We start from the raw sequence: 16,192 nt of genomic DNA on the forward strand, positions 1-16,192 counted from the left end.
AAATATATTTTTTTCTTCCCTTACATATATCGGTACTAAGTGTCACTTTCCAGCAGAAGTTGAATATACGATCACGGTTCTGCGAAAGGTCAAACTCCCGTGCAGCAAGATTTCTGCGCAAATGTGATTTATGTGCGCATTAGTGAAGTCCGTTCGCTTTGTTTTAGCTTAGTGACCAGTTTTTGATGGCTCTTCGAGAAAAAGTCGCGAAGAAAAATCTTTGAGAAACATTTGCGACCATTACAACTACAATTGAGTTATGACACACAGTTCTGCTGTTATCATAACGGGCGCTTGAACAGACCGGTTCGTCTATATCATCCGCGTACGAGGAAAAAGAAATTAAAAATAACGTGAATTTCTATTGTATTCTTTCTGCAGAAGTGAATCAGAGTTTTTCAATGAATGACAGCTATGAAATTCAGCTAAAATAAAGTAGCCGCTTTATTCGCATATTTCGCTCGAATGAGATGAGCTATGTAGCATAGATACAAGAAACATGCTATCAAAAAAGTAATTTTGGTGGGACCCCCAACAGTGCTTGCGTTGCTTCGACCAGCACTGATCACGTGAACGTTCAATGGCTGCTATTTATTAATTATGTTCCTATTTACAAAACCTTGGAGGCCCAACGAAGGGCAGCGATCCAACATGCCATATATGCCCCCCCCCCTCCCCACAAAAAGTACACACAACCCACAACGCCTAATACAAAGTCCAATAATGTGCCATATCCAAGGTAAAAAATCAAGTAGAAATACAGTGGAACGTTGTTATGCAATATATGAAGAATGCAGTGAGTGGAAATTTACGAAACGTCTCGTAGTTCAATATGGATGCAGTGGGGTCCGGGAGGTCGTTTCAATGTGCGATGAAGCGAATGCACCATCATTTTTTTTCTTAGTATTTTTTTCTTTATTACAACATTTCTAGAGAGAGAAAAGAATATATAGAAAGGCAGGGAGGTTAACCAGAAGTAGTTCCGGTTGGCTACCCTGCACGGGGGCAGGGTTTAAGAGGGATAAAAAGAGAAAGAGAGTGGAAGGGGGAGATAGAGAAACAAGCATGAACAAAGTACGTACACTGTAGAGCGGTAGGTGACGGCATTTTTAAAATGTATCGTGAAGCCCCGTAGACCTTAATAACGCGAGTAAGGCCTTCAACGCGGATGTTCTTTCGGAGCACTGATCTAAAGCCTTGAGTTCTGATAGTGGACGATTGTCCAACTGGTCCAGTATTCTGCACAGCACTTCTCTCTGGGCACTATATCGCGAATAGACACATAATATGCGCGAGATTCTCATCGCGGTTGCATGTGTCGCACGTGGGGCTGTTGGCCATTCCAATAAGGAAAGCATATGAGTTCTATGAAGAATAAGAATGGGCGGGGGAGCGTTTAGCAGGCATTCTCAGATCATGAACAGCACGTTGCAATTATCCCTCAAGAGAAAAGTGCATAACAGCTGTGTCTTACCAGTACTCACGTACGGGGAAGAAACCTGGAGGCTTGCGAAAGAGGTTCTACTTTAATTGAGGACGACGCAACGAGGTATGGAAAGAAGGATAGGTGTAACGTTAAGGGATAAGAAAAGAGCAGATTGGGTGAGGGAACAGACGCGAGTTAATGACATCTTAGTTGAAATCAAGAAAAAGAAATGGGCATGGGCAGGACATGTAATGAGGAGGGAAGATAACCGATGGTCATTAAGGGTTACGGACTAGATTCCAAGGGAAGGGAAGCGTAGCAGGGGACGGCAGAAAGTTAGGTGGGCGGATGAGATTAAGAAGTTTGCAGGGATAACATGGCCACAATTAGTACATGACCGGGGTAGTTGGAGAAGTATGGGAGAGGCCTTTGCCTTGCAGTGGGCGTAACCAGGCTGATGACGATGATAATGATGATGATGATGATGATGATGATGATGATGATTTATATGAGTTCATGAAGGCAACGCCTAGCTATAAACGGTAGAGCATGGTCTGTTCACGTGGTGGTAACCCAGGCGGGAAGTGCATCCGCATGTCCGGAGACAACGAACGCAAACGACACATGGTGAAAACGTTCGAGTCTAGAAATTATAAAAATTGCATGGAGCATATAGCACTGCTGAAGATGTTCGAGTGGATCACCTGTGAAGGCCGCCGTTACATGCGCGATAGCTAATAACAACAATTCACTAATTAACTTTCTAAATATTAAATGTGCTGCACGTCTTTCAGTTGCTGAATTGAGGGCCAGCAGTAGTGAAGTCACGCAGTACTAAAACCCTTTTCGAGATAGCGGTTTCCAAAATCGGCAAAAAAAGTTGCGGTTACAGTCAAAACCGAGCTGCTTGGCGCCCCATTTAGGAAACACAACTGGAATGACAATGATGTTTGGTGTTTAATGGCGCAAGGGTTGGAATGACAATGTATTTCAGTCTGACATTTTGAGCGAGAGGTCTCGGAAACGGGGTTAATTTCCCAATTTCTGCTGTAAAAAAGTGATTGCAAAACAGCGCGGCTTCAATTTCGCAACTGCAACATGTGACTCAAGGAAGGAAGGAAAAAATGGAGAAGGAAGGCAGGGAGGTTAACCAGTTTTTCCTAACCGGTTTGCTACCCTACACATGGGAGTGGGATGGGGGGGATGAAAGATGGGGAGAAGAGATAGAGGGCACATAACACGGCACACACATCGTTGGTTACAGTCTGTCACTCTTGTGCGGTACGTGACATCACTGTCACAACCGCTTGTCCAAGCCCGTATCCTTCATAAACCGAAGTAGTCCCTTCGTCGCCTTCAGCTGCGATGTCTTCAGTCGGCGATATGTGAAAATGGTTGCAACTGACAATGGTCTATTGTCAAGGTGCGCTAGAACGCACGCCACGGACTGTCTCTGAACATTATATGTGACTCAATGTTAGTAATTATACAAATAGGTAATAAATTACAATTTTGTTTGATTGGCTACCTGCACACTCATTTTTCGTGCAGGTATTTACCGCTCCTTCCATAAATTCACCTGCATACTATACGGAACAACTTTTCGACTTTTCAAATATATGTTCGTAATAAATAAATAAAACTGTGATATAGACTCTCGCATACCTGACACCTATACGTGTGTCATAAGAAGCCAACGAACTCTGACACCAAGGACAACATAGAGGAAATTACTTGTGCTTAATAAATGAAATAAGGAAACAACAAATCGATGGAAATGAAAGTGGATGAAAAAAACAACTTGCCGCTGGTGGGGAACGATCCCACAACCTTCGCATTTCCACAACCTATAGGTGAGCGTATCAGATTCGAGACTGCACTTCGATGCGCATGCGTCGGACTGTACTCACATTAGGGTATAAAAGCTACGGGTTGGTTTTGTTTTTTTCGTGACGCAGGTATCTGCCTTGTAATTAACGTTCGAAAGCCGAATAATGCCCACCACGTTAGTCCTTGCTTCCAACCAAGCGTTGTTTTTTTTTTTTTCGCCCACAATGTTGAAGTCCACGTGATCCCGTGATCCCCAGCCGTCGGATGGTGCCTGCGGGTCGTCAGACGTACAACGCCCAGTGACCTCTCCCTTTCTGACGCGCTCTCCGTGTGCATAATTATTGTGCCGTTCGGCGGAATGCCTTGATCTGCTGCTGCTACTTCCCGAACCGTTCCTGCCAGTGGCGGCAGCTTGCTCACACCCGCGGCGCTCCTGTAGACGCGGCAAGCAGAAACCGATGCGGAAGTGGCTGGCGTGCAAAAACCATTCGTGTGGTCACCGCAGTGACGCCCGTACAAATCCCTCCGGCATCCGCAATGACGGCTCAGCCCGAGGAACCGGAGACGCGGAAGAGGCAGGCGCCTCTCGTGCGTGCAAAAGGTTTTTTGACACCCGAATCGGCGTGTTTCTTTGCCTTAACCTATAGGATAGTCATTATACTGTCTGTTATAAACGTGTTCCACCAAAAACAGAAACGTTCCTCTCCCACACTGCGTGCGCTAGCTTTGCTTCAGATCTGCCGTTCAGCTTGTGTCCTTTTCCACGATCCCGTTATGGTTGTCGTAAGCACAGCTACCGGCCCTTGAAACGTGAGCACTCATAGCTAAATGTTATAAATTCTTGGTTATTAGGGCGAAAGCCATAGACGGTTCATGGGACGAAAAAATTGACTGTCCGGCGTTGTGGCAGCAAAGTTCAATGGCACCGAAATCGGGTGTTGAATCCTCGACCTCTGACGGGAGTTGGGCCCACGACCTACAGTGTTAATGAAGGCGTAGGTAATTAAGGCTCATTTAATTATGATAGAGTTGATTAAAGTACTCGAACCCACGACCTTTGGTGGCAGACAATATGTAATAGGAAGTAACAACGCATTCGAGTGAGAATGTAAAGTAATTTATTGAATGCCTTGTGAGCGCGCTGGGTCTCGTCTTCATACTCTTTAGCGTACGCTAACGTGACTGTTAACTTTTTTTATGTGGGTGTGGGTATACTGTTGCGCTAAAATAGAAGATTGAGCTTCAGACAGAAAAGTAGAAAGTAAAGGAAAGCTACTGAACGGAAATGAGAACCTTGGCCCGTCACCTATTATTTGCAGCACTCAAGGACCATAACCACATCGACACGGGAATGTGCGTCGATTCCACAAGTTCGAGCTCTGCGTGTAATATGGAGCCACTTTTTGGCAGACTAAACTGACAGTGATCGGTTCTGGCAAATATGAGCAGTGGTTATGAAAACGTGACAATATTTCGGTGGGATGCTAATCGCCCGCCGGAAACACGAGGGGGGGGGGGGGGGGGTCTCCTGCAAGCCAGTTGACGAAAAAAAAAAAAAAAATCTTCCAGCTCCAGCTGGTTTCACTAGTTTTTGCTTATTATGCAGTTTTCGACGCTAAACTATTTTGCTTACCATCGTCTCGTGCGAACTGCACACCACGCCGAACGATTCCCAGTGTGCGCCGAGACACGTCCTGTTGCCTAACGTAAGTGTCGACCGCAGTAGTTTCTAAATACGTGGTCCGCAGTTTCCCATTTTGGAAAGCGGCAGTTCAAGCCCTTAGCGCCTCAATTGCAGCACTCAAGGGCCATAACCACATCGACAGTGGAATGTGTCACGGGATTTAAGTGTTTAACCATTTTCTCCTAGATAGTTTTCTACGAGAAGAAAGGGAACAGTGGGGCCTGGTTTTCATTAATCATAACATAAGAAGCCAAAAAACAAGGACACCAGGGACATCATAGGGGAAATTACTTGTACTTGCTAATTCAGTTAACGAAATGATGAATTAGTGAAAATGAAAGTGAGTGAAAAAATGAACTGGCCGCATTTTTATCCAATTTCATTTCTAATTATTTATCATTTCTAAAAATGAATTAGTAAATACAAGTAATTCCCCCTATGTTGTCGTTGGTGTCTTTGTTTGTTGGTCTCTTACGATAGATAATTTTCTAGGAGGATATCGTTTGACAACACGAACTAGAGTTAGTGCACCGAGTTTCAAAACTGACCACAATCATTGGAGCAGAACGTAGTGCTACTCTAGAGGAAGGCTTTTGAAGAGCCTTTTTGTATAGTTACTGTTTCTACGAGTAGAACTACAAATGATGCATACCCGACCTTCTTTGGCGGACCGTACAAGGATGGCGAAAAGGGCGAATTGGAAGTTATCCGTTATAGCTGCGCTCAGCGAACAACGACACAGAAAGAGAAAGAGGAGACAAGCGTTGTCGGACAACCGAAACGTTATTGGAAATAAAAGGGGGCGTGTGTAGTATGAACAACAACGACAACCTAGAAAAGAAGAGAGAAAACACTGACACACCAGTGCGGAACAGTTCGAGCAAACATTGCAAGCGCAAGTTAAGAGCAGTCAAGGAATACAAAATCCGCCTTTGTCAGAGCAATAGAAGGATGGCTAACGTATATACTTTGATCTCTCGAAAATCCTTAACGCTTGAGCAGTTTCCCGCGTGCTTTAGTCCTTGTGCCTTGTGACAATGGAGGTGGTGGGGAATGGTGCCACGCACACACTGTCACGACAATGATCGGACAGAAGGGCGATCGGCACACCACCTCAAGGCGTTTTCATGTTGTGCGGCATAAACGAACGTTAACACAATGTCCGGTCGGCCCAATGTACACTCGTCCGATATCTAATTTTGGTCATCGTTAAAACACATACTTACCAGGTCTTATGTAGCGGGCGACGTAAAATGGGCATTCTATACATCGAACATGGTTCTCGGCGGAGCAAGTTATTGTTCCTAGTTTCCGGGAAACCAGCAGACATTTTATTTTGACAATGTCGTTGGAAGACAACCGAGTAAGCAGCGTGTCGCTTTTTTGTGCACGGTTGTCAAAAATATGCTTCTGCTGATTTCTCAAAAAGTGTATGTTGGGTCACGTCGAAGTAATCAACCGTTTGTTTTGATCCACGCATCCCGTCATGGAATTTGGAAATCACTCGAGCAAGATGACAAGTGACCTAAACTACCGTCTCCAACAACAACAACAACAACAACAACAACAACAACAACAACAACAACAACAACAACAACAACAACAACAACAACAACAACAACAACAACAACAACAACAACAACAACAACAACAACGACGACGACGACGACGACGACGACGACGACGACGACGACGACGACGACGACGACAACGACGACAACAACAACAACAACAAGCGTCTTTCCTGTTTCAGCCTTGTCACACAGTGGTACTTGCATATTGCAGCGGATCATCTATAATCATCCACCAGCGACCGAGTTGTCGTATACGGCTTGGCGTCAGAAAGGAACACCTTATTCAAAGAACGAATAAACATGTAGAATCATAGAAACCTTATATAAAGGAACTGAAGAAGCCGGCATGATAACACCGTTCAAGAAGAAGCTTGTAGCTGGACTACTCGATTGTGGTAATATAGGCGCGTCTGCATTTTATAGCAGCCATCAGGTTCTCTAGCTCGCTTTGTTCTTCGTACCGGCCTACAAGACATGTACCTTCCTGTAGTGCTTATCTTGTCAATACTTCCTTACGCATCTATTTATTTTTCCCTTCTTGCTTTCTCACCGTGTTGATTGTATCGACTATAGAAAACCAGAGCTATAACCAACCTTTTTTATGTTCTGCGCTCGACTTCAGACTAACCCTGCTGCATATACAGCAGTAGAAAATTGTATACGCCGCCAAGTAGAAAGACAAGACCACACGCACGGCTACAAAGATCCTATTATAGCAACAGGAATGCTTTGGTCGGATACTGTTAGTCCCTGCGGACACTGGTATCGTGATTACATCAGCGGGAAAACAGCGCAGTTCGATTATTTACTTTGTTAAACTGCGCACGGGAACAAGATTCCAGCACCTGGTGCAACAGTGCGAGCTCTCTTTTCACAGCACGGATTGCATTGAGTCCTGCGCGCGGAGCCGTATAGCGACATTATCGGTTTTACAGTCGCTGTATGGTGTGCTTATCTTGTTTCTGCAACCCGGCGCGAGAGCAGCGTTCTTCCCAGTTCTTTGTTTCGTCCTGCTTCTGATTCCTTCTATTAAAGTTAAAAGCATTTTTTTTTCTCTTTCTCCCTTCTTCGGGGGGAGGACGGGGGGGGGGGGGGGGCAGAGTAGTCGAACTTCAGCCGCTTTATAGAAAGGCGCCGATGGAAAGGGCGCGTTCTCTTGCGCAACGGAGCAACGAGTTGCTGGGTGCGTTCGACGATGAAAGTCAACTAATCACATACTCCCTTCTCTCTGGGAGACAACACACATACGAAGGCTCCGCTTATATATATATATAAATATACATATATATATATATATATATATATATATATATATATATATATATATATATATATATATATATACTGCCACTTATACTATCACTGCAGGTGTGGTCGATAACGACTCTGTTCTCATCTGGATGGCGCAATGGGACAACAAAGGCTGCCTAAATATGCCCACCGCTATAAATAAACGCTTTCAAGCGCACAATTTCGTTAATTATTTAAGCGAATGTGTTTCTAGACGCGTTCGACTTTTTTTGCTTACGTTGGCAGTCATCGTCGAAGCTTGCTGCACCCAACTTTTCTTTTACTGCGACAGCAATCATATGGACTCTCCAAGCGCACTTCCGCAGTCGGCGTCGGCGTGGGCGTCGGCGTTGCCTGCATCGTGAGGCTCCGCATAAAGTCCAATGGCCACCGTCGCTGCGCGCCCTACGCTGTATGGGTGAGTGAAGGCGTGCGAGGGGAGGAGACGATCGCGGCTCAGTCTCACCTGCGCGAAAGCGACGAAAGCGACGAAAGCGTCGGGAGGAAGCGCGCTGTCTTTCGTCGCGCGACTTTTTTTTTTTTTTTTAGAAGTGTTCGGTCTCTGAATCCCACTATTACGCCCCGAGCTGACTTAGAAACACCCACTTGTCGCAGTTTAAATTCTTGTCTACGGGGCACGTTCTTTGGATGAATATTTTGTTCGACCACTTAGTTAAAGCGCATTTAGAAAATGTTGAAGTGCCAGCGACGGCACCAAAAGGAAGACAACGTGAAGGGGTTGGCTGGGCGCTTGCCTATCAAGTCGGAATACAACAACAGCAAAAAAATATTCTCTTATAACGTGTTTGGCGGGCCAGTTGAAGAACAGAATGCGCTGTAAATTAATTTAACGCCCTCTACTACACAGCGCCTCCCACAACACCTGTGTTGCTTTTGGTTGTTAAACCCAATCAACAAGACAACTTGATTCGATAAACAGCAGTACCAACGCACCATGCCTCCAACTACCGCAACGTACAAAATGAACATGCACAAACACATCCCTGGAATCATGTGGTTTTCGCATATTTAAAAGCACATCATGCAACAACGCACGCGTTTGATTAAGTGCTAAAGAAAATGAGAGAAGGGTTAATTTGTAAATCTCGTATAATTCTTCAGGAACTCCAATCTCTTTGAAGAAATTCTACACACATTGCCTGTTTTTGTAATGTTCCTGGTATGGTCACGCACACGAGAGATTCTGCACAGTTAAAATTAAGGGCTAGCTGGTGGGCTTACAGTTAAGGCCTGTACGCTGATCGAGACTGCAGTGTCAGTATGTCACCTCTGTTCGTTTAAAAAGACAAAAAAAAATGCCTACATATAACCTGAACACATTACGTCGGCTCACTGTTATCTCTAAAGCACACCGCCCCATAACGGAACAACGCATTACAATCAACGAACTCCTTCGTTTACTTGATTTTAAATGTCTTAGCCATTGGGCATGTAGCACTGTCAGTGTGCCCGTCATTGGCCAATCCCCGAGAATGGTTACGTGCCACGGTGGCACAGGAGGTACAGAAGCGTTATATGTAGTAAGATACGTGCTGTGAACTTCTCTCTGCATACGCCTGTCGTCGCCATTCTTATCTCGGCAAAGCTTCGTATATCGCCCTTCGTAAGATGCACTTCGTAGACGTTTCACACTGTGCATCTGCCAGATTTGGAGTAGCAATTTTTTTTTCTGCATAGATTCTGATCAGTGTACGTGGTACATTGATTGGACATAAGATTACACTGTACATTGTACATAGGATTACATTGTACATAAGATTGGCGCTGTAATCTGTGTGGTGGATAAGGTAAACGTTCCATGACATTGCTGTCGAGTTATGCGGCTCTTGCCGCATGCCGACCGCCGCCGGACCAGTCGCAGGAAAGAGCGCGCATACTCTAATTTCGGGCGTGATCACAGCAACCCTTATTCTCGTTTCAGGAGCACATCTGCATAGAGCCCGCATGCGACTACCGATGGTACATACAGACAGTGAACGTTTCATACGTCACAACGACAGCCCCACGTAACGCGGGCACATCAGACACGTGGCCTAGGTGCGATCACCACTATTACACGTTTCACTAAATACACATGAACACCATTGTAGGCATCGTTGCAGGATGTATAGCCTTTAATAAACCGCATAGCTAAAACTTATCTTCACACGCATTAAAAAAAAATGCGCGTCTGACTTATATAATTTTTTATTAACGAAAATCAGATTTCTATTAATCAATTTTCGTATAGTTTTTCCTCTTCTGTTCTTACTTGTGGTGAGCCAGAGGCAAGGGGCTTCAACTTTCTCGTTTCCTTCTTCTTCCAACATAGTACTCTGTGCTCAGTTTGTCCTGCTGTCTGGTCAGATTTCGGACTCTATGCAAAGCAAGTGCTGAGGCTTGTGGGGTCAGTGGCTGCATTTGGCTCACTCAGAAAAAGAAAAAAAGAAGAGATGATTTTCTCTGACGTCCCTGTAGCTTCGCACATTGTTGGAACATCGTGTTCAGTTCGAAACACACCCATTATGTATGCCTGTGCTGTTCAGTATTCACGTGCTTGGCGCAGCCGTGTGTGTTCTCTTCGGACTACTTTCTTACGTTTATTCGTAAGAAGCTTTCATCGAAACTTTCATCTATTATTTGCTTCTTTGAAAAGAATCTCAACTTTGTGACTTCAGTAAGAATTCAAAAGCAGTAGTCATCATTCTCCATGAAAAGTTCTTGCGGTCATCCTTAACCAAATTAAATATAGATCACTACAGACTAGACAGTGTCTTGACACGTCATTGAATTCTCTTCAAGCGCTACGGGCATGCTCGCTAAATAAATATTCAGTAAAATATGTAACGACTTCTTAAAATGAGCTGGATGGTTCAATGTTCGAACTCAAAGAGAGGAAACTTTCTGCAGTTCGCGTTTACTGTACCGCAAGCAAAGTCTGCGATACAACAAAAGAATTTGAGAATTTGACGGCTTTATTCTATTCTTTTTTGACGAGGGGGGAGGGGGGAGGGGCTCACGCGTCTTTGAATGAGAGCGGAATTCACGCTTGAGTACGTTAGTCTAATTCTTTTTTTTTTATTCTTGTGAAAGAGGATTCGTGAGATCGGTTGTTGGAAAACCAAATTAGACCCCACAAGATGTTCTAATATACTGTTAGAGAGTCTCGAGGCTTTAACTATATGAAAAGGGTGAAAAAAAAATGAAGACTGGTTTAGTGACGCCTGCCTGGCCCGAAGAAAGAAGTAATGCCGAAACGCTAAGTTTTATATATCGATCGTCGTCTGCAGATTTCAGGGATTTATAAAAAAAATATAACACCATGGAGAAGATGCAAATTCATTCCCACCCCTCTCCTCTCCCCCCAAAGAAAGAAGAAAAGAGCTTAAATTAAAGGGATAAAGACAGCTTGGCCGTGGAACGCGTCATACCACAGTGGCGGTTATTTCTGGGCGTATATATATATATATATATATATATATATATATATATATATATATATATATATATATATATATATATATATATATATATATATATATATATCATCAGCCTGGTTATGCCCACTGCAGGGCAAAGGCCTCTCCCATACTTCTCCAACTACCCCGGTCATGTACTAATTGTGGCCATGTTGTCCCTGCAAACTTCTTAATCTCATCCGCCCACCTAACTTTCTGCCGCCCTCTGCTACGCTTTCCTTCCCTTGGAATCCATTCCGTAACTCTTAATGACCATCGGTTATCTTCCCTCCTCATTACGTGTCCAGCCCATGCCCATTTCTTTTTCTTGATTTCAACTAAGATATCATTAACTCGCGTTTTTTCCCTCACCCAATCTGCTCTTTTCTTGTCTCTTAACGTTATACCAATCATTCGTCTTTCCATAGCTCGTTGCGTCGTCCTCAATTTAACTAGAACCCTTTTCGTAAGCCTCCAGGTTTCTGCCCCGTACGTGAGTACTGGTAAGACACAGCTGTTATAAACTTTTCTCTTGAGGGATAATGGCAACCTGCTGTTCATGATCTTAGAATGCCTGCCAAACGCATCCCAGCCCATTCTTATTCTTCTGATTATTTCAGTCTCATGATCCGGATCCGCAGTCACTACCTGTCCTAAGTAGATGTACGAGGTGTGACACAAAAGAAACGAGACTAAGTGTGTAGCTTGAAAAAAGAGTGGAGTTGGCAACAACTGTTTTGCTGATGTAATCCCACACACCACCTCTATTCATGCGTCCAGCTTTGACGGAATCGATCACGCCAGTTGGGAGTGCTGCGTCATTGAGTGAACATGTGCAACTGCATTATGCCGGAAAAATGTCTGATGTAAAAACCGAACAGGGAATCAACATCAAGTTTCTTGCGAAACATAAAAAATCAGCTACGGAAACATTTCAAATAATAACCAAGGCTTATGGAGGTGTAACTTTGTCTAGTCCACGTGTGTTTGAATGGCATAAGCGGTTTTGAGGGGGAAGGGACAGCGTGGAAGATGATGAACATGCTGGGCGCCCAAGGTCAGCGATTACACTCCAAAACATTGCCAAAGTTCGTGATGTGATCAGTGGTGACCGAAGATTAAGTGTTCGTGCAGTGGCGGAGTCGGTTCACTTGGATGGGAAAGCTGTTCGACGCATTTTGACGGACGAATTACACATGAGGAAGATTTGTGCGAAAGTTGTTCCAAAAGTTCTGTCCGTTGACCAAAAGCAGCGCCGTAAAGACGTGTGTGTGGACATGTTAGAACTCATTGCAAACGAGCCAAATTTTTTGGAATCTGTTGTAACATGTGATGAGACATGTATTCTTACCTATCACCCAGAAAGTAAGTGCCAGTAAATGCAGTGGAGGTCTCCAGGATCCCCAAGACCCAAAAAAAGCACGCATGTCAAAAGCAAAATTCGAGGCAATGTTAATTGTCTTCTTCGACATTAATGGAATTGTAATGATTGAGTGGGTTCCCAGGGGTCAGACTGTTAATCAACACTACTACATTGAAGTATTAAAAAGACTTCGTGAAAAAATTAGGAGAGAAAGGTGACAGTTGTGGAGTGATGAATGGCTGTTGCACCAGGGAAATGCACTCGCTCACACGGCCCTATCTGTCAAGCACTTTCTGACCAGCAAAAACATTACTGTGATGGGGCATCCTCCTTATTCAGCTGATTTGGCTCCATGCGACTTTGTTTTACTTCCTAAAGTTAAATCTTCTTAAAGGGAACCCATTTCACCTCAGTTGAAGAGGTTCAGGCTAAAACGGAGAATCTCCTGAAGGGCCTTCCAAAAACCTCCTTCCAGACCGGTAACCAGCAATGGCAGCACCGAATGACGAAGTGTGTGAATGCTTAAGGGGACTACTTTGAAGGTGATAATGTCACAGAGAACTGATTCAGTTAGTACAATAAGTTATTGGACCAGTCTCGTTTTTTTTGTGTCACACCTCGTATTCCCTTACCACTTCCAGTGCCTCACTACCTATTGTAAACTGCTGTTCCCTTCCGAGACTGTTAAACATTAGTTTTCTGCAGATTAATCTTTAGACCCACCCTTCGGCTTTGCCTCTCCAGGTCAGTGAGCATGCATTGCAGTTGGTCCCCTGAGTTACTAAGCAAGGCAATATCATCAGCGAATCGCAAGTTACTAAGGTATTCTTCATTAACTCTTATCCCCAATTCTTCCCAATCCAGGTCTCTGAATACCTCCTGTAAACACGCTGTGAATAGCATCGGAGAGATCGTATCTCCCTGCCTGACGCCTTTCTTTATTGGGATTTTGCAGCTTTCTTTATGGAGGACTACGGTGGCTGTGGAGCCCCTATAGATATCTTTCAGTATTTTTACATACGGCTCGTCTACACCCTGATTACGCAATGCCTCCATGACTGCTGAGGTTTCGACTGAATCAAACGCTTTCTCGTAATCAATGAAAGCTATATATAAAGGTTGGTTATATTCCGCACATTTTTCTATCACCTGATTGATAGTGTGAATATGGTCTATTGTTGAGTAGCCTTTACGGAATCCTGCCTGGTCCTTTGGTTGACGGAAGTCTAAGGTGTTCCTAATTTTATTTGCAATTACCTTAGTAAATACTTTGTAGGCAACGGACAGTAAACTGATCGGTCTATAATTTTTCCAGTCTTTGGCGTCCCCTTTCTTATGGATTAGGATTATGTTAGCGTTTTTCCAAGATTCCGGTACGCTCGAAGTCCTGAGGCATTGCGTATACAGGGTGGTCAGTTTCTTTAGAACAATCTGCCCACCATCCTTCAACAAATCTGCTGTTACCTGATCATCCCCAGCTGCCTTCCCCCTTTGCATGGCTCCCAAGGCTTTCTTTACTTCTTCCGGTGTTACCTGTGGGATTTCGAATTCCTCTAGACTATTCTCTCTTCCATTACCGTCGTGGGTACCACTGGTACTGTATAAATCTCTATAGAACTCCTCAGCCACTTCAACTATCTCATCCATATTAGTAATGATATTGCCGGCTTTGTCTCTTAACGCATACATCTGATTCTTGCCAATTCCTAGTTTCTTCTTCACTGCTTTTAGGCTTCCTCCGTTCCTGAGAACATGTTCAATTCTATCCATATTATACTTCCTTATGTCAGCTGTCTTACGCTTGTTGATTAACTTCTAAAGTTCTGCCAGTTCTATTCTAGCTGTAGGGTTAGAGGCTTTCATACAGTGGCGTTTCTTTATCAGATCTTTCGTCTCCTGCGATAGCTTTCTGGTATCCTGTCTAACGGAGTTACCACCGACTACTATTGCACACTCCTTAATGATGCCCACAAGATTGTCGTTCATTGCTTCAACACTAAGGTCCTCTTCCTGAGTTAAAGCCGAATACCTGTTCTGTAGCTTGATCTGGAATTCCTCTATTTTCCCTCTCACCGCTAACTCATTGATCGGCTTCTTACGTACCAGTTTCTTCCGTTCCCTCCTCAGGTCTAGGCTGATTCGAGTTCTTACCATCCTGTGGTCACTGCAGCGCACCTTGCTGAGCACGTCCACATCTTGTATGATGCCAGGGTTAGCGCAGAGTATGAATTCTATTTCATTTCTAGTCTCGCCGTTCGGGCTCTTCCACGTCCACTTTCGGCTATCTCGCTTGCGGAAGAAGGTATTCATTATCCGCACATTATTCTGTTCTGCAAACTCTACTAATGAATCTCCCCTGATATTCCTTGTGCCTATGCCATATTCCCCCACTGCCTTGTCTCCAGCCTGCTTCTTGCCTACCTTGGCATTGAAGTCGCCCATCAGTATACTGTATTTTGTTTTGACTTTACCCAACGCCGATTCCCCGTCTTCATAGAAGCTTTCGACTTCCTGGTCATCATGACTGGATGTAGGGGCGTAGACCTGTACAACCTTCATTTTGTAACTCTTATTAAGTTTCACAACAAGACCTGCCACTCTCTCGTTAATGCTATAGAATTCCTGTATGTTACCAGCTATGTTCTTATTAATCAGGAATCCGATTCCTAGTTCTCGTCTCTCCGCTAAGCCCCGGTAGCACAGGATGTGCCCGCTTTTTAGCACTGTATATGCTTCTTTTGGCCTCCTAACTTCACTGAGCCCTATTATATCCCATTTACTGCCCTCTAATTCTTCCAATAGCACTGGTAGACTCGCCTCAGTGCTATTCGAAGAATTAGAGGGCAGTAAATGGAGTATATATATATATATATATATATATATATATATATATATAGGTTTCGGTAGACATATGCGGCAAAAAGTGCCAAGTCCGGGCATTACGTCTGCTATCAGCGAAGATTGGTTCGAATGTCTCGAAACAAAGAACAGGCAGGGAAACGGAGACGCCAAGGAGTCTTCCTCGCTGATCGTCTTTTACTTCCGTCCCCATTTTTCCTCCCATACGAAAACTGGGACGCTACGCACGCGCTGACGCCGCCGCGACAGAGAACGGTGGCCTGACGATGAAGACATGACCCCCCCCCCCCCGCCCCAACCCCCCCCCCCCCCGCCAATAAAGGGACAGGTAAAAAAAAAGTGAAGGAAATTTGACCGAAGGAAAAAAAGAAGCCCAGACACTGCCGAAAAGTTGGTTTTTACCTCAGTATGTCTTCCTCATCTAAAGCCTCTAACGAGAGCAGGAAGCCGGCAAAAGGAGCCTTCGAGCTGGAAGTAAAACGATCTGACTTGTGCGTGAGCATGGAATAAAAAAAGTGTATAAAAACGCGGATGAGAAATGAAGACAAGGGGGAAATTTTTCCAGTCGGCCGCAAGAGCGGACGTTCTCAACGCAGTGCCGAAAAAGAGAAAGAGAGAAAGAAACAGCTTTTGAAATACTAAAGAAGTCAAAGGACAAAGAATAATTCACATGCGCTCAGCTCAACGGAAGCAACCCAACAGTTCTGC

This window comes from Dermacentor andersoni, chromosome 9 (assembly GCF_023375885.2).
Source record: "Dermacentor andersoni chromosome 9, qqDerAnde1_hic_scaffold, whole genome shotgun sequence".
Lineage (NCBI taxonomy): Eukaryota > Metazoa > Arthropoda > Arachnida > Ixodida > Ixodidae > Dermacentor > Dermacentor andersoni.